Source organism: Vanessa atalanta, chromosome Z (genome assembly GCF_905147765.1).
Source record: "Vanessa atalanta chromosome Z, ilVanAtal1.2, whole genome shotgun sequence".
Lineage (NCBI taxonomy): Eukaryota > Metazoa > Arthropoda > Insecta > Lepidoptera > Nymphalidae > Vanessa > Vanessa atalanta.
In genome coordinates, this window is record NC_061902.1 from 5,612,060 (window position 1) to 5,634,816 (window position 22,757).

Genomic DNA, 22,757 nt, shown 5'->3' on the forward strand with positions numbered 1-22,757 from the left:
TATTTTTCTACACCAACTCCCTAGAAAAATAAAACTTTATGTTAATATGTTTTGATCTCTTATGGTTGGGTTATATGAAATATGTGTGCAACCATTATTATATAATTATTGGCTTTTGAATATACATATTTTCAATAGCTGCTTATGAGCCTTAAAATATATTATGAGCCTTAAAATATATTTAGAACGGATTTTCTATCACACGGCTCGATAGAAAGTCGGATAATAGTATTATTTTGAAGTATTTATATTGCCAAATCTATTTTTTCTCATGTCCGCTGATTTTTATCTATACGATATAAATGTTAAAACGTATTTATCTTTTGATGGATCTTTGTTTTTACTTAAATGTCATAAAGAAGGCATTGACCACCTAATGGCAATTGATCATTCCCGCTCGTGGACTTTGATACGCGAGTGCTATTCTATAAGAAGTCACTTTGTTTCTCACTCGAAAAATTTTGAAAACCGATTTACGATAATACACTATTTTAACGAATCCTTTAAATATTATAAAAAAATAAATTTGTTTCATATTTAATAGCTCTACTGTAATATATGATACACTTAACATTACCCGTCAATAGCAATTCGTTGCCAATCAATGTCATCCGTTCTTAGTTCCTCTAATTACACCAGCTCACTTAATTTTACAGATATTAACAAGATCTATTATTCGACCGTGGAATTGGCGTTCAAGCTAATAATAAAATAGCTATTAAAATATCGACTATGCTTATGAGCCTTAAAATATAAATACTCATGTCTGGCCTAGTACATAACATTAAATAAATAAATCAAACATTTAGACATAACGTTTGGATAAGGCACTGTATATTTTTTTTTCTCCAAATCATGTTTGTTCTGTAATGGGGCATTTTAAAGTTCCTAGTTATATCTTTAAAAATAGTTAATTTTATACCGAGGAACAAATCAATATCTTATTAAATCAGCAAGCTTATGAGTGAAACCTTTAGCCCCTAAACGAGCTTACATCATAATGGGTTTACAAATTCATCATTCTTTATTATAAAAACCCATTTAAAATCTACTATATTTTTTATTCTTAGGCTTTGATACTAAAGCTAATTTTTTTAAAACGAATTTAGCTCATCTTTAATAGCATTTTCCCATTGAACTCTAGTCGCTCTGTTTTTAATTTCATCAAATGTGTCGGGAAAATTACATAAGACAAGTTATACACATCAAATAGTCATCAAAATTATCATCGGTATCAATATATGAAATAGGGGAAAGATCTTTTAAATCTAGCACTCCTCAGTCCAAATCCATCATCAGTAGCTACTGTTAGTTTAAGAGCCAGTGATCGGCAGACTTACGGTATAGTAGAAAACTCCATATTACTGCCAGGTATACTGCTTCACCTGTTGTTAGGGAAATGGAGATTCACTATTCCCATCGAGGGTTCCTTTGAGCGGGCCAAGGAGTCGAAAAGCATAAAAATTGACTTTCAAAACGTGATCGCAGCATGTCTGCCATTTGGATATTTTAAAATACATTAGAAAAAATTTAGAAAAAATTAATAGCAGACAAGTGTCTGCTATTTATATATGTTCCGGTTCCTACTATATTTTATATAATTTTGAAGGTTAAATACTAGGTTAATTTGATAAAAAATTACGATATTTCAGCAAAGTCTATATTTATATTATTATTATATACATATACATATACATTTACAAAAGCAGACACATAGGTTCTAAGGTGCAGGCAGACCATATAATAGTTTCTTAGCTGTCCTTATGAAGGTGCATGAATTTTAATCGAACTTAGATTTCATAACTATATTGTGAACAAATACAGTTGAACTAAATGCTTTTAAATATTTTAACTCGATGGTTCCTCTACCGTGCCACATCTCCTATGGTGTTCTATTACATTTTAAAGCTTCGGTTGGAGATGATAAACAAACAGCAGTAAATACCGCTTCTCCCCAAATAATATTTTATTTAATTTTGCACCGCTTAACTTACTTGCTTTTTCTATAATGGTTCTTACCATTCTTTCAGATACACCATTTCTAGGCGGGTCTACCGTCAAGTGATAATATCTTTTTCAACAAAGTAAGCTTTCATTTGCGTTTGATATATACTGTAATTTTTTTGTATTAAAATTTTCGCTCACTTTTTGTTATAAAATCCTTAAAAGTAAGAAGAAAGTACTTCGGATTTATATGCGGATTTTTTATTATTTCACGCGCCAATAAATCTTCCTTAGCTAAACTAAGAAAAGGGTCAGACAAATATTCAACAATTATACTCTTAGCGATCCTATTGTTGTTCATTTCCCACTCGTTACTTGGTATGGTAGGGTCTTCGTGGATCACTGTTAGAACATTTATTCAGACAATAAAGCGCGAATTCGTAATTTCCACGTGCTGTATTTTTCGCCATTAAATGGCTTTATATTTCGTTTATTTTTTAAATTATCCGTTTTGAAAAAATATTTTAAAATAATGCATCCGTCACTATGTTCTTTTATTTTCTTAATTCTTTTGTTTCTTCTTTCTATAATATTAATCTCTTAATATTTTTCGAATATAAAAATATTCTAGTATTCCTTTGCTTATATATATATTTTACTTGGCCCATAACCTATAGGAGGTTAAGGTAAATAATAGAGAGAGCTCAGTTCAATTTCAATGTACTTCACCGAATGAATAAATATTTTAAGCTCTTAAAGCAGATATTTTTAATTGACAATACTCTGAAGTAAGTATTAGTGGCCATTAGCAGTCAACTCTTTTATTGCAAAAGACATAAAATACTTTTTACAAGAGATTATAAAAATAAAAGTGAGTTTTGTTATAAAAATAATTTGGTAATCCAACAATTGTCATTATCGTGTGATTGGTATTTAGGATCAAAAATATAGATTTTTTTGTTGTTTGTATTTAGTAATATCTTGGTTACAGTGCCATCTATTCGATATATACGCGAGTTTTTGTATGTACTGTATGCAACTACCAATACTTATATATTATGTGATATAATGAAACCTCTTCGCTTTTATGCAGTTCTAGTATTTGTGCATCGTAATTTGAGGTTATTGCACTCGGAGGTCACTCCGGAAAATAATGTAAGCATTATAAGCAGAGTCAAAGAAAGACATAAAATGATGACCATAAAAATATGTAGTAATACGTACTTTGACCGATATAATTATTATTTAAAATATTTGTTCAAGGTATAAGGAAAACACTTTTTCACGTGGATTCTAATATTTCTTTTCGATCAACGACCATCAATCCAACGAATAACGTTCTCCTGGCTTCTTATATTTCCCACAGGGTTGATAATAGTCTTAATAATCATTACATCAAACTTCAAATAAAACAGCTCCTTGCTTGGTTACACACTGTTTCTTGCTGAATTAATAAAAAAAATGAATAAATGTAATTAAACCATTGTCCCTCGCTGGGCGCCATTACTTGGAATGCCAATTATTTGTAAAAAAGTGTATTAATTAATCTACCAAGGCACAACATAAGTTGATTGACATCGTGTGATTAGTATTTAGGACCAAAAATATAGAATATGTTGTTTTTTGTATATAGTAATATCTTGGTTACAGTGCCATCTATTCGATATATACGCAAGTTTTTGTATGTACTGCATACAACTACCAATACGTATGTATTATGTGATATAAATAAAAATATAATAAAAAAGCACTAAATATATTTTAATGCTTATTTTCGTTTTGAATTTATTAATTAACATTCAGCAATAAAAGAGAACTATTGCTAAGATAAACAAAAGGTGTATATATTTAAGTATACTTCAAAAGGCTACTATGAGCAGGAAAATAAAACTAAACAGACACAAATAAAGAATTAAAATGATTTTATTTCCCTCTGAAGCGCCTAAACATTCTAAGATTGTCAAGATAGCTAGTGAAATATATGATTTGTTTAAATCATATATTTACCACGGCTCAAAATGAGTTGATTGTCATCATGTAATTGGTATTTAGGACCAAAAATATAGAATTTGTTGTGGTTTGCATTTAGTATATTATCTTGATTAAAGTGCCATCTATTCGATATGTACGGAAGTTTTTGTATGTACTGCAAATACTAGTACGTATATTTTATCTGATATAATGAAACCTCTTCGCTTTTATGCAGTTCTAGTATTTGTGCATCGTAATCGGAGGTTATTGCACTCGGAGGTCACTCCGGAAAATAATGTAAGCATTAATTTATCACATAAATCGTATCGTAAAAATGGGATTATTCCATTTTCCTAAAGTACCACACCGCGGAATGTTTTCTACGATATTTCAAGTTGTTTATTTTACTATAAGTATTTAAAACGAGATATTTATCATGTTTTTTATTTTTATTTGGTGGAGCTACGACAGACATTCGTAGATAATGTTGAAATATCGAATAAAAATAAACATGTTAATTCAAAATCTTGTTTACTTTACTAGCATTACTAAGTCAAAAGTCAAAAATCTTTATTCAATATAGAAGTGTTTACACTTGCTTTTTGATTGTCAAAAATCTACCACCGGTTCGGAATTTAGCACCTCGGACCTGAGAAGAACCGGCGAAAGAAACTCAGCGGGATATATATATATCTTTTTTTTTTTTTAACCATTTTTCATGTACAATGATGATTATATTTTAGTTTTTTGAAACAGCCTGGAGGCGATCATTTCATTCCCAAGGTGTGCAGTCAACTAAAAAGTCATTAGTGTTGTAATATCCTTTATAGCACACAATCGCTGTTTAACGATTCTTTTGAATTTTATAATTGAATAATTTTGAACGTTTTCTGAGATCATGTTGTAAAAACGTATACATTGCCCCAAAAAAGAGTTACTAACCCTGTGTAATCGGGTACTTGGAGTAACAAGTTTATTCTTGTTCCTAGTGTTAATAGAATGTACGTCACAATTTCTGTGAAAATCATTTATGTTTTTGCGTACATACATAACATTATCAAAAACAAATTGAGAAGCGACAGTCATTATTTTAATTTCTTTAAATTTACCTCTTAACGAATCTTTTGGGCCCAGGTTATAAATTGCACGAATAGCCCTCTTCTGCAGTACAATCAGAATAACAATTAAAATTCTGTTACAAAAGTTATGATTGTTAATTAAGATATTATCAAATACCTGAAGTCATATTTATATACTTGTAGCGATAATATACAAATTTATATAGTGATATTATATAGATACTTTCAACGTATGCTTTACAAAGTACTAATAGAACCTCTTTGAATTTATGCACTTCTAGTATTTGTGCCGCGTAATATGAGGTTATTCAACTCATCGATACGATCATAGTTATTTTTATTAAATACTGTACCAATAATATAGACTTTTTTTTTAATAATGTTTATTAATTTCTAACTTGAACTTTTAAAGTAGAATCTCTATTAAGATTATTTTCTAATATCGTGTAAAAAAAAAAAACAAAAAATATTTAAAGTTTATTCTCTTTTTGAAATTATTAATTTAAATTCAGCAATTGAAGACAACTGCAGCTTAAGATAAATAAAAGGTATATATTTAAGGTATACACTTAAAAAGGCCACAATGAGAAGTAAAATAAAACTTAACAGACACAAAATATAAATAATAAAATTTTTTTTTTTTCCTTAACGCTCGAAGAGAGATATATTCTAACATTATTTCCAATTAGTATATATTATATATATAATCCAATTAGTATATATAAATGAAATGAAAAATTTGAAGGAACTTTTCATTTTACGAATATATAAAATTTGCTGAGAATTATAAAAAAAAAGAAGTACATTATTTTTAATGACGCTTTGTATAAGACAAATGGTATGTTAGTCTATATATGCACTCTTTATCAAAATAATAATGATATAACAGTTACCTTACTGTACCCAAAAGGCAAAGTAGTATAAATAGTCTTTGACAGCCTCCAGGACGTCCTGGGGGACGTAATTGCGCTTATAACTTCTGTTATAACAAAAGGTATCCTTTGTGTAAAACTATTAAGACACTTCGTTGCTAGTTTGATCTTATTATTTACACTACATTTGTAAATACGACTTTGAAATTGCACCACATAATTTAAAATCTTGTGTACAAAATCTTGTAGCTAAGTAACAGGAATTGACGTGTTATTTTTCAAGGCTTCAGCAAAAGCTCTGCAAAAGTCTCATAAATGTATGGAAGAGCCATATGTTCTACGTGATCGTAATTTTGCGATAGATATACTGATTCATATCCATCCTTAAACACTTGTACTACATTCACATTTGGCAGGGTTCTTGTACTTCAACTGTACAAAATTTAACGCAACAAAATTATGTTTGACGTTTTATACACATATATTTATAATAAATGTACGCCGACGGATTGAAAACATTTTCAAGACGCCTTTGAAATGCACTTTTTAACCAAGCATTCAAACTTTTTATACAAATTTAAATTGAAACCTATAGTTCGGTTTGCTAATTTCATAACAGCGTAGTATAATAAGTATAATATCCTTTAGTGTATTTTTGTATACACGAAAGTACCATTGTTATTTTTTAAAATAAAACTTGGTTATTGAAAAATTGGTTATTACAATAAAAAAAAAATGAATCACAGGTTTTTTTTCTTTTGATCCACGTGCCTATACGTGCCCTTATTACAGATTCTTATCGTTTCGGTATAGATCTGATTACGATTATTAAACGGTCTTGCGGAATCGCCATTCTGAGTGTTGCAACTGTTGTGGGAACAGGATTTATCGCATACACAGTTTTTTTTAAACTTCCCCAAACATGCTCAATATGATTAAGATCTGGTCAGCGTGCTGGTCAATTCATGGTACCTATCCCAACCTAATCACAATATTGTCACTAATCACAATTCGCAATATTAATATTAATATCAAAATTGAAGTTGTGCAGCGGTGCGGGATCGGTATTACCTTGCATCACAGTAAAATTAATTCCATGTAATATATTTCGTGAACTTCTAAAACCTGTGTTATATCATCCAAATACCAACCCACACCATTCACGAACCGCTTCCAACTTTGAGCAACTTTGAGCAAACTTTGAGCTCATCTCTTCCTATGTCAACTAGGTAATTCAAGCATTTAAACATGCCCTACATACATCGGTAAACAATATGGAGGCCCATTGCTTTTCAGTCCAATTAAGATATTCACGTGAGCTGCAGAAGCTTTACTAATGTACTTCTTTTTTTTACTGGTCTAATGATATTAAAATTTCAAACTTTACTCTAATAACACACGAATTTGAAATTATGCATACGGTTTATTTTCCCGGCTAAAATTTTATCTTTTACTGCAGTTATATATATATTTTGTAAGTAATGGTTAGTATCAACATTTTCATTAAATTAATCTAAAAAGTTTGCATACTTATATATACTTACATTACGTATATTGATCCTAATGATTTTTTTCTTGAATATTTTTATGTGTTACAAACATGTTTATAAAAACTTACTAATTTAATAAAACTTAATTAATTACGATCTTAACTAAATAATGAAATTAGGCGGACTAACTATTCCCAATTTCCAATTAACAGAAACATTAAACATGCAGCGCCAATCTTAAGTACAATCCGACAGATAGAGTGGTCGCAACTTTGATTTGTTTGCACAAATTTACGCATAAATACCTTCATCAATAGATATTTGCACTATAAGAAACATTATCCCTTACATCGTCATTATGCCTTAGGACCTAAGATGTTACACTGTCTCAAACCAGAATACAACAAGATGGTCACGATGGCGAAATACAGCGACAACTGTGAGCATCGACTCACGCGCCACCAAAGAGTTTGATAGCAATTCATATAAATTAATTTAGGGTAATATATTATATCATTAGGATTTATTATAAGAAGCATTTCGCTGGCTCATTTATAAATCACAAATCCGTCACCCATATTATAAAACAATACTACTAACTGAGCTTGAAAGTCTTCCCGTAGAGCTTTAAAGTAAACTGCATAGATGGCATTAGTGCATCAGAGACGTTTGGCGCATGTCTGCAAGTATTGATTTTAGACAAACTTGAGTACTAGGATCTCATAAAGAACGAGGAATCTGAATATGCTGCACCCCTATAGCGCATCGCTTAAAGTTGGTTTTCAACATTCCATGAGTGAGGTACGAAAACAGTTTTGACAAAATGATAAATTCTTCTATATAGAAATTAGTGTTTCAGCAACAGCTGAAAATCGTTTTGTAAAATCCAGAAATTAAGAAAATCTTACGGCACCAAGTTTTCTACTCCGCAGATCAACTAATTTAATCCTCATTATCATTCATAGTCAATTTAAATTTTGGAAACTATCCATGATATTTCTATCGAATATCATTTTTTTTAATGAGTTTATCTGGAAATTATTGAATTCATTTCATTTTCTTTTAATATTTTTTTTATAGGTGACATAAGAACATTTAATTTGACTGAATACCATATATTAATTAGACATACAATTTTGGTACACTGCTTTCACAGAACAATTGACTATTTCTGTGGGCCGGAGAATCTATAAAATAATTAATATTTTAATATTAATATCATAGAAAAATGTGGACGTAATTATATATTTGTATGATGTACTCAAAAAACATTGGACCTAGATTTTACAACTCATAACAGCTGCCTAAAAAAAATAAGTCTACTTACATTAGGTTACTTATTTTGGCTTACTCGTGTTCATTATAATAAATAATTACAAAGACTATGTATAACTTTTTGAATGTTTTTAATAAAGTGGCCAGGTATACTTAGAGTTGCTTCATAAGATATCGAATACATCCTTTCGCACGTGACATTGGCAAAATAATCTGTGCCTTTTTGGTACAAATAAAAGCCATAAAAAAACCATACGTTCTTCCTGGGGCACGGTATTCGTTTCTATAATATGATTCTACACTTGTTCTTATCTTGGGCTAATCTAATAAAATAATATTCTAAAAAAGTAATAAAATCGTGGACTTGGAAATCAAAGACAAATTAATGAAAATATTTTTTGGAAACTCTCTTTTGCTTGGTTTCCGAATGCATGCACTTTACAAAAAGTGAAGGGTAAATTTTTTAAGCGTTGTTCGCTTAGCAATCTCATTTTTACTCTTATTGTTAATCCTATAGTTATTTTAAGTGATAAAATAAGTTTTTTTGTGTGCTTATTACGCACTTCACATCTATATAGCTCAACGGATTTACATGATTTTTTGCATATACCTATGTCATATGCAAAAATTTATGATAATCCGTGACAAAAATGAAAAATAAAGTGAAAAATGAAAAATAAATTCAAGGGTCCAAAAATGTTTATAGGCACGGCTGTAAATTACTTTTAGTACAAATCCTTATTTTAAGAAATTCCGATCACTGAAACCAGATATTGTTATTATTAATGTTTTATTTGTAGAATTATTAGTAGTGGTGGTTAATTTTTTATTATTTACTAAAAATAAAAAATAATATGCCATAAGTTTACTTATACACCAACACACCCAATTTCAAATACATTTTACTAAAATATATATATTTACTGATTATTTTTATCAAAAACCTATAAGGCTCATAAGTTTATAGACAAATTGATCTTTTCATATAATTAACTTACTGAAGTATTTTTGGGTAGCAGTTTTATGGGTTGTTTGTCCTGATAAAGATCGTCGGCTATGAAGCCCTTCTATTACATTAGATTATGTGGTTTGTCCTTGAAAAGGCAACAGACAGACAAATCGACGGAGTTATTAACATATATAATAAATAGTAAAGATAGAGATACATTATTATTCAGAATATTTCGGAATCGGAAAAAAATAACAATTTTCATAGGCTTATTGATCATTGAAAATTAATTTAAAAACGTCAAACATTTTATTTACCTTTATTTATCCTATAAATAAATGTATAGTATACTGAGTTTATATTGAGGTATACATATATTACAGGCAAAAGTTTCGATTTCGATACCAAGAGTGCAGATAAGTGAAAGAGTAGTTTAATAGAAGTTCAATCCTCGATGACGCGCCCTACTCTATTTCTCAATTGCTGCATTGCGAGTTGCATCGCCTGCTGTTAGTGTGAGTTATATTGTTACGCTCAGAGTACCTATGTGTACACGCACACTTAGTTATGTGACAGAAGAGATACATTATTAACTGGACAATAATGTTTTGTACTACATATTACTGACTTCGAATAACGATGTTATTTATTCAATGTGCAATACTCTGTATTATTATTTTCTATTAATATTGATTCTTATATAAAAGTATTGTTATTTATAATTTGAAGGACATGATATAAAATACGGTAAAGGAGCACAGTCCAGCAAAGTATCTAAGGAAATGATAAGTCATAATACACACTATTTTCCAATTTACAAAAAGACACAAGAAAATATAGGATTTAAAGTGGCTGTGGCTGAAAACATTTTTAACAATTTATTTCTTGATCGATATTTTTTCATAGCCAAGAGAGAATCGTACAAATCAGCACAGATAATTTGGTAGCTGTACTGTGAAGTTCTCATATTTTTTGGGACGCGTTTACTGCGAACTCTGTGATTATTTACTATATTACCATAACTACTATATTACTACTAAATTATCGGTGAATTATTTATTATATTATCAGAAATGTTTTGACGGTGAGTGGAATAATACTTTAAAAACATCATTATTAAAGTATTTAATAACTCCCAAACGACACATAAAGGTGAAATCTAAATAAAATAAAATATAAAATAAATATTGGACAACATCACATACATTACTCTGATCCCAATGTAAGTAGCTAAAGCACTTGTGTTATGGAAATCAGAAGTAACGACGGTACCACAAACACCCAGACCCAAGACAACATAGAAAACTAATGATTTTTTCTACATCGACTCGGCCGGGAATCGAACCCGGGACCTCGGAGTGGCGTACCCATGAAAACCGGTGTACACACTACTCGACCACGGAGGTCGTGTAAATAGATGACGATTTATCGCTCTGGATATCTAAATAAATATGTTGATTTACACGTTTAAATATTGAAAATCAGAATAATAGTTATATTATAGAAACTGTTTAATGCAGCCGAAAATACCAAAATGAATGTGTAATGAAAATCTTGATTTATTTTATCATCGTACAATTTCTTGGAATATATAATCCACCAGGCCGGTATCCTGTACACCTACCAATACGATAAAATGCAAGCATAATTCATGAAGAATAAATTTAAAAATAAACAGCACATCACTATTGATTTAAGCTAACCATATGATCAATGTTCAGTATTAATTTATCGAAAAAACATTATAAAGTATCTCTCATATAGTCCAGTCCAACCCCACATTAATTTATCAGCTTGCTTTTACTGTCAATACCAGAAAACAATAACAATACTAAAGTTATTGAAACTTTTCATTTATATTATGAGAATGTTATTATAAATTTCTCTAGACCAAATACATCTTGTTTTCGTACAAATACATTATTCATTACTTAAAAAAATATTATTTTATTCCGTAGATCACTGATTATTTAAACATTCGCGGTTATTTATCGAATCTGCTGTTTCGAGTATATCTAGTATGTAAAAGCGAGAGGTAAAGTAATACAACATAGATGTGCATTTTTGTATGCACTGCATCCACCAATACGTGTATTTCATTTGTGACATTCGAACCTCTTCACTTTTATGGACTGCTAGTATTTGTGGCTCGTAGTTTGAGGTCATTGCTTTGGTCACATCTAGCTTCCCTGAAAATAGTTTTGATGCACTTTATTGATTTATTAATAAATATAAATATAATTTAACGATATGCGTTGATTGCATCTTTTTTAATAATATTTATCTAAGACGGATGTTTATTTGCATATTACTCTTTGCGTCGATACATACATTTTACTGCAATTGTAGGAACTATTGGTATTCGTCCATTTCCAGACAAAATAATAATATCCTCTTATAAAATAGTAATATTTTAAAACACTTAAAAATACTTCACCATAAGTCAAGTCTTGGACAATCGCTTAAGCCAAGATCTCTCAAAAACTTATTTTTTAGATAGTCAAAATTGCACCTGAGCGCTTTTTGTGTTTAAGAAGGAGCAGATAATTTTTCAATTTACTATAAAACTTTAGTTTAGTAAATTAATTTATTCGAGATATAAATAACAAACAAAAAAATGAAAGTTGTTAATGAAAAAAAAAATAAGACTCATAATTTAATATCGGAGAATCATAAAATTACATTATTCATTATCATTCTGATTGAATATATTTAATGTTCCTTTTTCCTCTGCCCAATAACTTCCCATTTTACATAGTTGGGTCCATTTTACATAATTCCCGTAAATATGAATGAAATAATTCCAAGCATCATGAATTTGCATTTTAATCCGCTGAAGTGGTCTCATGACTGTCGTACGTATACTGTCAGCGCGATTAGAAATACTATTCACATGATAGTTCCAACAGAATCGGTTCACATTTAAAAAATAATTATTTGTCTCTTACCGACAGAATCGTACCACCTTTTAAGAATAAGTAATCTAATAAAAAAACACCATCACCACCATAGGAAAAAAAGAGTAGGATCTCCGAGATGAAATAGACATGATTTTATATACCCAATATGAGTAAAAATTGACACAAAATTTATGCCGAAACCCGGGCTCGAACCAGGGACCTTTAGATCTTCAGTCTAACGCTCTCCCAGCTGAGCTATTTCAGCTTCCATATAAGTAGTTCAATATTTTATACATGTTCAAAGCCATGTTTCAGGATATTATTTACATCAGGACTCACGATTATTTATTCGTATATTCCTTAGTGCCAGATATACTATACTTAGTTTTATCTAACATAATATAAAGTTTGCATACATTTTGATTTCCAATAATATTGATTAAGCTTTTTAGATATAATTAATTGATTTAATCTGCGATTGAAATAATCTAATCTAAATGTAGCCAACTTTGTCTTTTCAAAAGAATACCAAATGAGAATTGCTTCTTTACGAAGCTTTATATTCAAATAAGTATATAGTAAAAATAAAAGGTATATAGAGAAATATATCATTTATTTTTTAGAATATTATTTAAAGATAAAAATTAAGTACAACATCAATAATAATATTTAATTCGTCGCTTAGTTGATATACATACAAACAGGGGGAGATTTTGTACTTTCAATCAAAATTTCGTGTTATTCATTTCGGTCCCCACCCCACACCCTAGTGCATTAGTGCTCCGGTATGACCTAGGGGATGAGGAGGGGATTAAAATATTGTTAACCGTCATCTGTTCATATTCTCCTAGTCACATGCAGCGTTCCTACGATGCATTTTTGCAAGTTCGCGTAGGAACTGCACTTGGCACTTGCATTTTAAACTTTCTTTTTTCTCAATTAGTCTGTTGTATTTTGCCGATTCATTTGATATTGACAAAGGTGGTCCTTTAATTAATGACAGATGTTAAGTTTTTATTTAAATTTGTATTTTAGATATCGATTTTTAGTTTTATTTGAAAACAAAATAATTCGTTAAAATGGACCAAAAATTTGTAGTGAATATTCAATAACCCGCGTAGAGCTGAAAAATTATAGAGACATTTGATGAAAAATATATAATATTAAAAACCTACCGATCCTACGCTTACTTAAAAATATGCAAGGTCAAATGGTTAAAGTTATAATACAGTTGTTATAATAAAAAAAAGATAAATGAAAATTGTAGGTCAGTTTTATTCGTCAATTTGTAAAAAGCATATAGTAATATAACAATTGACTTTAAAACCAGTCCTACAAGGCCACTCTGATCTGATGAAAGTAGGATGTGCATTTTGTCATTTGAACTAACTGTTTGCGTTCTTGCGACTCTGGTACTATTGCTATATATTTTACCCTGTACATGCTAAAATTAAAATAAATCAATAAATTTAAAAAAATATGCCAACCGAGGCAGATGTTGATTTTGTCTAATTTCAATACCAAGAATGCATTTAATTGTTGAATATTTATTGACTCTATAGTACTAAATGACGACACGAGTTTTTTTTTAAATCCCTCAATATAACGTATTTTTAATATACAGGTAATTTTAGAAAGATAGAGGTTCAAGTGCCTAAATAGTTCGCGGCCTTTTATCGAGTCTGCTGTCTCGAGTATATCAAACCTGTACCAGTTTCACTCGCAACTCTTACCTTTTATGCTGTTCTAGTAATTGTGCATCATAGTTGGAGGTTATTGCACTTGTTGCATCCAACAAGCTTTTAAATATTATATATATATTATATATATATATATATATATATATATATATAAAATTGTATAACGAAACAAAATTATAGGTTTTATTTAATTTAAAGTTAGTTTTCTTTTTTTTAAGTTTTAATTAAAAGATTGTTTTAAATTTTTTTTTAAGTATTATTACTTTTTTAGTTTCCTCTGAACGTGTTTCTAAGCATGTTCATTTCAACACACTATTGCTTTTCGATCGCTTGCCCGTTATATGACATGACCGTTCCTAAAGTGAGAAAGACTCTGTCAGCATTGCTGTTAAAAGAGCTATATCATTCGCAACATTTTACTTATAGCAGTACTATGGCTATATTTTACTATTAACCATTTTACTAGTCACCTCATGGGACGGAAATGAAAACTGTGTCCTAATTATTAAAAATGAAAACTGGCTGTCCTACTTAAACGTTGATACAAAATTTCGTGTATATACCGTTAAACTTTAGAGGAGTTAATTCGTTTGGAACCTACTCAGAGTGTAGAATCAAGTTCAGCTTACCAACATGTAAAATTTCAGAAACATAGTACAAGTGAAAGTGGTTCTTATTCGACCTAAGGAAACGAACAGACAAACATACTTCGAAAATTAAATAAACTTACCATAAATTGACAAGGCGCGTGTTTTTTTTAATTAATCAAATTAAATTCACAAAATAAATTTATTTTTAATTATTAAATAAAAAATGACACTTCAAATGATACTGGAGAATTTATTCGATTTTCTGTGATGTGCGATTTATGCACTTTTACAAACATTTACAATTTTTTTTTAAATGGAGTGGAGTTTCAAGTTTCACCTGAACTAAATTAAAACACATTTAAATTACGTTGTATTTAAATTACTTTCATTTTTTATGATATACTTTGGCTGACGGGTAAATGGGCCACCTGATGGTAAGTGATCACCACCGTACACATTGGTGCTGAAAGAAATATTAACTTTTCCCTACATGACTAATTAATTAAAAATAAATTGTAATATTTAATTAAAATTTGAGAAAATGTGAACAAAGCAGGAGAGGTGTTGATATAGACTCGCGTAATAAAATTTGCTTAATTTTTTTTATGACTTTATATTTTACTAATACAACTTATAATCTACATACGTAGAAAATGGCAATATCGTGAAACATACCTGAATACAAAATTTAACCTTATTCCACATACATTTTTTAGAAAAGAAAGGTTATTAACTAATATATTTCTAATACACTGGCACATTGCCATGCAGGTATGAAAACTCTACAGAGGTACTAGGATAAAAAGAATATAATGAGAGCTTAATATAAAAAACAATAGGGCTTATTGTTTGAGCAATGGTTTTATTACAAAGTGTTTTATTATATAGTTATATATATAATAACATAATAAAAAATATAAATCGATAATAATATTTTGTATCAAATCCTAAAAGCTCTACGTCCGTAGCACATCTGTAGCCCCCGATACAACTAAGTTTTTAAATTTACTGTAAATTTTTTTTTTCTAGTAAAGTCGAAAGATAGAACTACTCAAATATTTATCAAGAAAAATTACAAAAAATGGGGTTGCGGCCTAGGTGGGATTCGAACCCACAACCTGCGCCAAGTATCCCGCCGCTCTGACCATTGAGCTACTAGGCCTGGTATTAAATTGTTGAATTTTACCTCTGTTTCTGCAAATACTGAATCTTACAGGAGTAACGCCGCTATATTTGATGCGGTCGTCGCTATACCTGTGAAAATATGAAGTAATTACTACAGAGCAACACTTTACAGGCTCATCACTCACATAGACGTTCCTAGTTTTGAAACGGGGTGGCGCGGTTATTGCATACGCTGAACAAATATCGTAATAATAAAAATATTTTAATAAGATTGTTTTTAAATATAATTATATTCTTATCTTACATATAAAAGCTTTTCATTAATTCAGTCCATAGTATTTTTTACGGCATATGTAATGGGACTGACATAAGGGCCACTTGTTGTTAAAAGGTCACTGGTTAAAGCACCCATCAAAACGAATTGCTGCTTGGTGTTACCAAACCGGTTCATTTATTTATCTGTGTAATCGATGCGGATAGGCTCTACGCACGTAGCACATCAATAACCACCGCTATATTCGTAGACGGGCTTGCTCAAAGCTCTACCACCAAGTGAAATCTTTTGCGCGCAGGTTCATATGTCAAACTCAAAATGATCGTTATACTTATAATAATAAAATGTAATATGTTGTATACTATTTCCATATTTCTAACCTGTTACAATTACTAAATTATACGTAGCAGTATCTGCTACGAGACGAAGATCTCGTAGCGGTTAATACGAATTTGTCTGTGTAATTGCAATTCAACTGTAATTAGAAGTTAATTATAAAACGAAATGATAAATGAAACTAATATGACGATTTGAAGGGTAAATGAGCCAGTGTAACTAAAGTCAGGGACAGTCGGGGGACATAACATCTTAGTTGTCAACATCAAAATTGGGAGTTGGTGGCACGGTACGGTTGTAAGGAATTGTTAAGTTTTATTTTTCCATCAATTTGAATGTTTATGGGTAGTGACCACTTACCCTCAAGTGGCCCATTGATCAGTGTGCCTATAGGTTTCAAATTTAAAGAAAATGATAATAAACTATATCTCGGATAATTAGTGCGGGAACAGTTATAGATGGAAATGGAAATCGTGTTCTCTCATTCTTACATTTACAGAGCTCTCTTAATATTCTACTTACCTGGTACTTCGATAGAAACTTATACCTGTACAGTGTATATAGTCAAAAAAACGAGTTATTTGGAAATATAAACTTAAAATGATATAACACTTATACATTACATTTGCTGTCAATTCTATTGATTTTATTTTTTTAACCCAAAATTAAAGAAAATATCCTTTTGTTATCATATTAATACCATTTTGTTATTTAGTTTTTTATTTAAGTTAAAGTAGGTATAAATATTTATACAATCATACAATGTCGTCAACCTATTTAAATCACGCATTTTGCTCTAATATATTCATTCAAACCGTCATTAAAATGGTAATATCCAAATTATCACTTTTTAGACATCCGACGAAATAAAAAAATAATTGATATTAATATATACTCACAGCTGTGAACATACGTATCTTATATGTTTATTCGCTACTCTTCACTGTTATGCACTTCTAGTGTTTGTGACTCATGATTTGAGGTTATTGCACTCGTTATACATACAATTAATTCACTTTCTTTTTATCAGTAAAATATGTTAATTATTCTTATGTTACACATACGTTTGACTCGGTGCGATATTTTTGTATGAAATGAACAACCTTTTGTATTTTTTTTTAATTTTTTATATAATGTAATATGTATATGAAAATCCTTATGTAGTAAACAGCATAAATTAATGTTGTAGTAACCATTTAGTTTATACAACATTCGAAAAATTCTAGTTATCCTCAGGCTTAAAATAAACTTCGCTAATTTGCCAGGACTTATATAGAACTTCGAGAGCAAAACGATAGCGCGATTTAAAAGATACTTAGTGGCATCTAGCGGGGAACGTTGTAAACTCTCGGTGTACGGCGTGGCTATCAAGATATGGCCTCCCCACTCCACCCCCATCTGCCCGCCATATCTACAAGAAAGGTTAAAAATAAGTTCAGCAATTCTACTACATTTAATTAAAAAAATTTCATGTATGGTTTTCGATTCAAGTTATATTGAGTTAAATAAAGAAATGCGAAAAGAGGTATCAATTTATGCCGTTTGACGCTTTTGTCGACGACATGTGATTTTATATAATGCAAATATATTTCAGAAATTTGAAAATAACATTTGAAACTCTGTCGAAATAACTTGTTGTTGTTAATAAGATTCAAATTAAATATCCTATAAGCTAAACGTTTCATTCGTTCGAGCCTCCTGGTTAATCTCATTGTGATTTGAGTATGAGTATAGTATTTTCTTCTGTTGATATTTGTGCTTACCTGATTTATCCTTCAAAGTGTACGTGGAATAGACATATTCTATAATTTTTATCATTATCGCAACATTAACATGTACAGTGCATCATTTAAAATATATCATAAAACTTTATAGATTATTAAATTACTTTAAAACTATTTCAATGATTGGGCTATTTATTTAAAATTCAATGATTGGGCGACTATTGGAGGTAATGAAAGTAGGCAAAGAAAGTACAAGTTTTATAATGAAAGGACGTAAAATTACAATGCCACTTTACCAGTTGTGTAAGTAACAATGCAAAATTATTTAGAAAAGTGTGCGTCTTAGTAAAGTCAGTAAATATTAAAAATAAAATTAAGAATGCACATGACAAGATGAAAATGACCTAGAAAATTATTAATTGTGAAACTGGTACAGTCGGCAGTCGCACCTCCGAATTGACCTTGAATTATACCAACTCCAACGGTCGTCGAGTCATTGATCAAAGAAAATGTAAGAGAATGCACATCAAACTTTAATTTTACCTATGTAGACATTATTGACATAATACGTGCGTTGAGGTCATTGGATATTAAGAAAACTGCCGATTTGTGGTGAATTTATGTAAAGGTGACAATTTCACTCATCGATGTGATTGCACCTTATCTTGCTAGAATATTTATTAGCTGTGTCCAACGTTACTTCCTGACTTGATGAAACATAGTAAAGGTGTTCCAATATTTAAATCTGCTAGTTCTTCAGACCCCAATAAATATAGGTCAGTCTCAATACTGTCCACCCTCAGCAAAATATTTGAAAAAATATATTTAATCAATTCCTATAAAACAATTTTGATTTACGTGTGTTATAAAGAATATCTATGAAACCTGGGAGGAGTCACAGGATGGCATAGGAATTTTCTGTGTCGAAATCGAAAGCCTTTGATTTTGTTGAACATAAAACTCTGGAATTTAGGAAACTTTATGAAACGATCGCCTCCTGGCTATTTCTTTTCATATTGACTATTTGTAAATAATAAAATTGAAAAAATAAGATCAGTTGAGTTTCTTTCGCCGTTTCTTCTCAGATCAGGGTATTTTCTTTACCGCCAATTCCACCATTAGGTAAAGCTCTCATAATATTCTACTATCCTGGTACTTCACAACAAAGTTTCGTACCTATACAGTATGTGTCTCTAGCTCTCTTTGAAAATACAAAAAATATTTAACAATAAATTTTTATTAGTATTGTGATAAAATTAATTTAATCCGATAAAGTATATTTATAATCAATTAATATGAATTAATTTAAAAGAAAATATTACGGAATTAAATATTTTCAAGCATTTTATAGTAACATTTTGCACAAACAATTTCAGTATATATTTTTGAGCAGAAATTAATTTGAATGTAATTTGACTACCACCAAGCTTTATTATATTCTAATAAAGTTGTTGAAGTTTGGTTGTATATCTGCAAACATTTAATTGTATAGGTGTATAACAGCGACACCTGGAACATACAGAGAAACTAGCAATTAAAATGCGAATAATGTGTATATTTCGTCAAAACCACAAGTTACCGGTACAAATCTAAGGTAGAGATTCTGAGATTCGAAACAGGATGGCGCAGTTTATGCATATAGAGGCATAACAAATGATTATGATAATTACAATTATTATTATCTTATAAATATGAACCCATAAAACACCAAAATTTACTTATAAGCTGATTTATTTAAAATAAAACTAATTTTATTACAAAAAAGTAAAATTATTAAAATTTTAACTAATTAATAATAATGTGCCTAACGCAACGCGATGTTACTATTACAATCGAATTAAAATTATACTTATTAATACTAAAGCTTAAATTATTTAAACTTAAACTAACTAATACTAAACTATCTGATGTAACACGATATTACAATCAGACTGAATGAAAATATGTTCCCACATAATTAACCTGAACTATGAAAAATAAATTGCTACATAATTAACTCGAAACTAAGAAAAAATAAAGTGTCCTATTGCTGGCTGACGCGGCGCCTCGTTTCGTCATGATTTGAAGATTTCCTAGGATGGAAAATCTTGAAAACTTAGGAATACGGAGTAAGGAACACAGGCTATGCTATGTACTTACATATATTTCATTTCGGTCGTTCTCGGGGTCGATGTCTGGATTAACCGCCGGGCTGGTACTTCTAGGTTCTTCAAGACTCTCGAGCAGATGGGCAAACTATTGATGTATGTATCAAATACTAAAAGCTCTACGTCCGTAGCATAACTGTAGCCCCCGATACAACTTACAAGTTTTTAAATTTACTGCAAAATTATTTATTTTCTAGTAAAGTCGAAAGATAAAACTACTCAAGAAAAATTACAAAAATTGGGGTTGATGCCTAGGTGGGAATCGAACCCACAACCTGCGCCAAGTATCTCGCCGCTCTGACCATTGAGCTACTAGGCCTGGTATTAAAATGTTGAATTTTACCTCTGTTCCTGCAAATATTGAATCTTACAGGAGTAACGCCGCTATATTTGATGCGGTCGTCGCTACACCTATGAAAATATGAAGTAATTACTACAGAGCAACACTTTACAGGCTCATCACTCACATAGAGGTTCCAAGTTTTGACCTGCTCTTTACTTTGACATAAATGATACATAAACAGCATTTGCGAAATCGTTGCGAAAATATTTTCATGAGCAAATTAAAATTTTACTTAAATTATTACTCATACTCAAACTCTACGGAGGTACTAATAAGAAGAATTTTATGAGAGCTTCATTTAATATAACATCGCTCTACATTTCTATCCCAGTTATCTGCGATCAAAGCGTACCAATAACAAGAAGTAACTTATCATAAGTAAAAACACAAAAGGGCTTATTGTTTGAGCAATGTTTTAATATAGACTGTAATTAAAAATTAAGGTAGTTTTTTTTATATTTAATGAAAACTTGGAAAAGTTGGAACGGAGGAGAGGTGAGTAGTATGACTTTATTTCATCGCTTATTGAAGCAATGAATGTAAGAGACTTAGGCTTTATTTCTTAAGAAGTATATATAATACATTGGATTATATTCGAACTTTTCTCAAATATATTCTCAGTTTCCGCTAACTTATTTTTTATAACATTACATTGATATCTTAACTTTCCCTTCTTAATTAAATATTTTCTTATCAATTTAAGTTCATCTAAATATTTAACTAAATCATCTTCCATTCTCTTTTAACAACATATTAATAAAAGAAATACATACCAAGTATATTAACTCACTTACGAGTAGTTACCATGGTAGGGGCTACGACCTGATACATTGCAATATGAAACTCTTTGTTTACATTTTTTTAATCGATTCTTAATCGATTAAATAATATTTATAGGATACATTTATTTTACTAGATTCTACACTAATTCGTTAAAAAAACACCTTAAAGTTTATAAATAGTCATTTTAACAGATCAAAGTTTATTTCTGAAATTTTATTGGATCACTTTACAAAACACTCACGCACCTTTTATTAATATTAAATATAAACACCTGGTTTTAAAGCACTTTCTTCGTAATTCTAATGCCATCACTTCTCTACTGGTTGGGTATGTCTCTTGCGCGGGTGAATGACCGTCATCTCTCATCCGATTTCCAATTTTTATGGCATTTTTTGTACTTTTCATGAGGGGACTTATGTTATTGAAACGAGTGTATTTGGTAGAAGATGATTTATTACGGACTAATTAGTGTATCGATCTTAATATTTATACGCCATCTGACTTACATACTACTTATTACATTACACAAGTTCATCCGTAAGCCGATGCCCATAGAAGAATCAGCCAGCTCATTCAGCATTTGTTGTAGGTCCTGCAGCGTTTCTGTCATGATGACGATGTCTTCTACGTATCTCAAGTGAGAGATTTATTCGCCATTGATGTTTATGCCACCCCATTTCCAGTTCCACGGCTTGAACATGTCCTCCATTGCATTAGTGAACAATTTGGGGGAAATAATGTGCCCCTGTCTCACTCCTCGATGCAATGGTAGGGGATTTGTTTGCTGATTCTGTACTTGGACGAACATGGTCGCGGCTTTGCGGATGTATCGCCAATCAACTTGACAACGCTGCAGGGACTCTAGAACAGCCTTTCAGATCCATCCAATTCCAGATTCCAACCGAGTCAAAGGCCTTCTCATCGTCCACGAATGAAGTGAAAAAATTATACCAACACCAACCGTCGCCGAGTCATTGATCAAAGAAAATGTAAGAGAATGCACATCAAATTTTAATTTTACCTATGTAGGCATTATTAACATAATACGTCCGTTGAGGTCATTGGATATTAAGAAAACTGCCGATTTGTGGTGAATTTATGTAAAGGTGACAATTTCACTTATCGATGTGATTGCACTTTATCTTGCTACAATATTTAATAGCTGTGTCCAACGTTACTTCCTGACTTGATGAAACATAGTAAAGGTATTCCAATATTTAAATCTGCTAGTTCTTCAGACCCCAATAAATATAGG

At 30.4% G+C, this 22,757-nt stretch overlaps 1 protein-coding gene and 1 non-coding gene across 2 annotated transcripts in view; one reads left to right on the forward strand and one right to left on the reverse strand.

Annotated features, from left to right (window-relative positions):
* LOC125075799 (dynein axonemal heavy chain 5) overlaps positions 1 to 22,757 on the forward strand; it is a 154,697-nt gene that overhangs the window by 76,106 nt on the left and 55,834 nt on the right. The window lies entirely within an intron of this gene.
* On the reverse strand, positions 12,673 to 12,745 carry Trnaf-gaa. The gene has a single exon. It is a non-coding gene; the product is annotated as a tRNA-Phe (tRNA).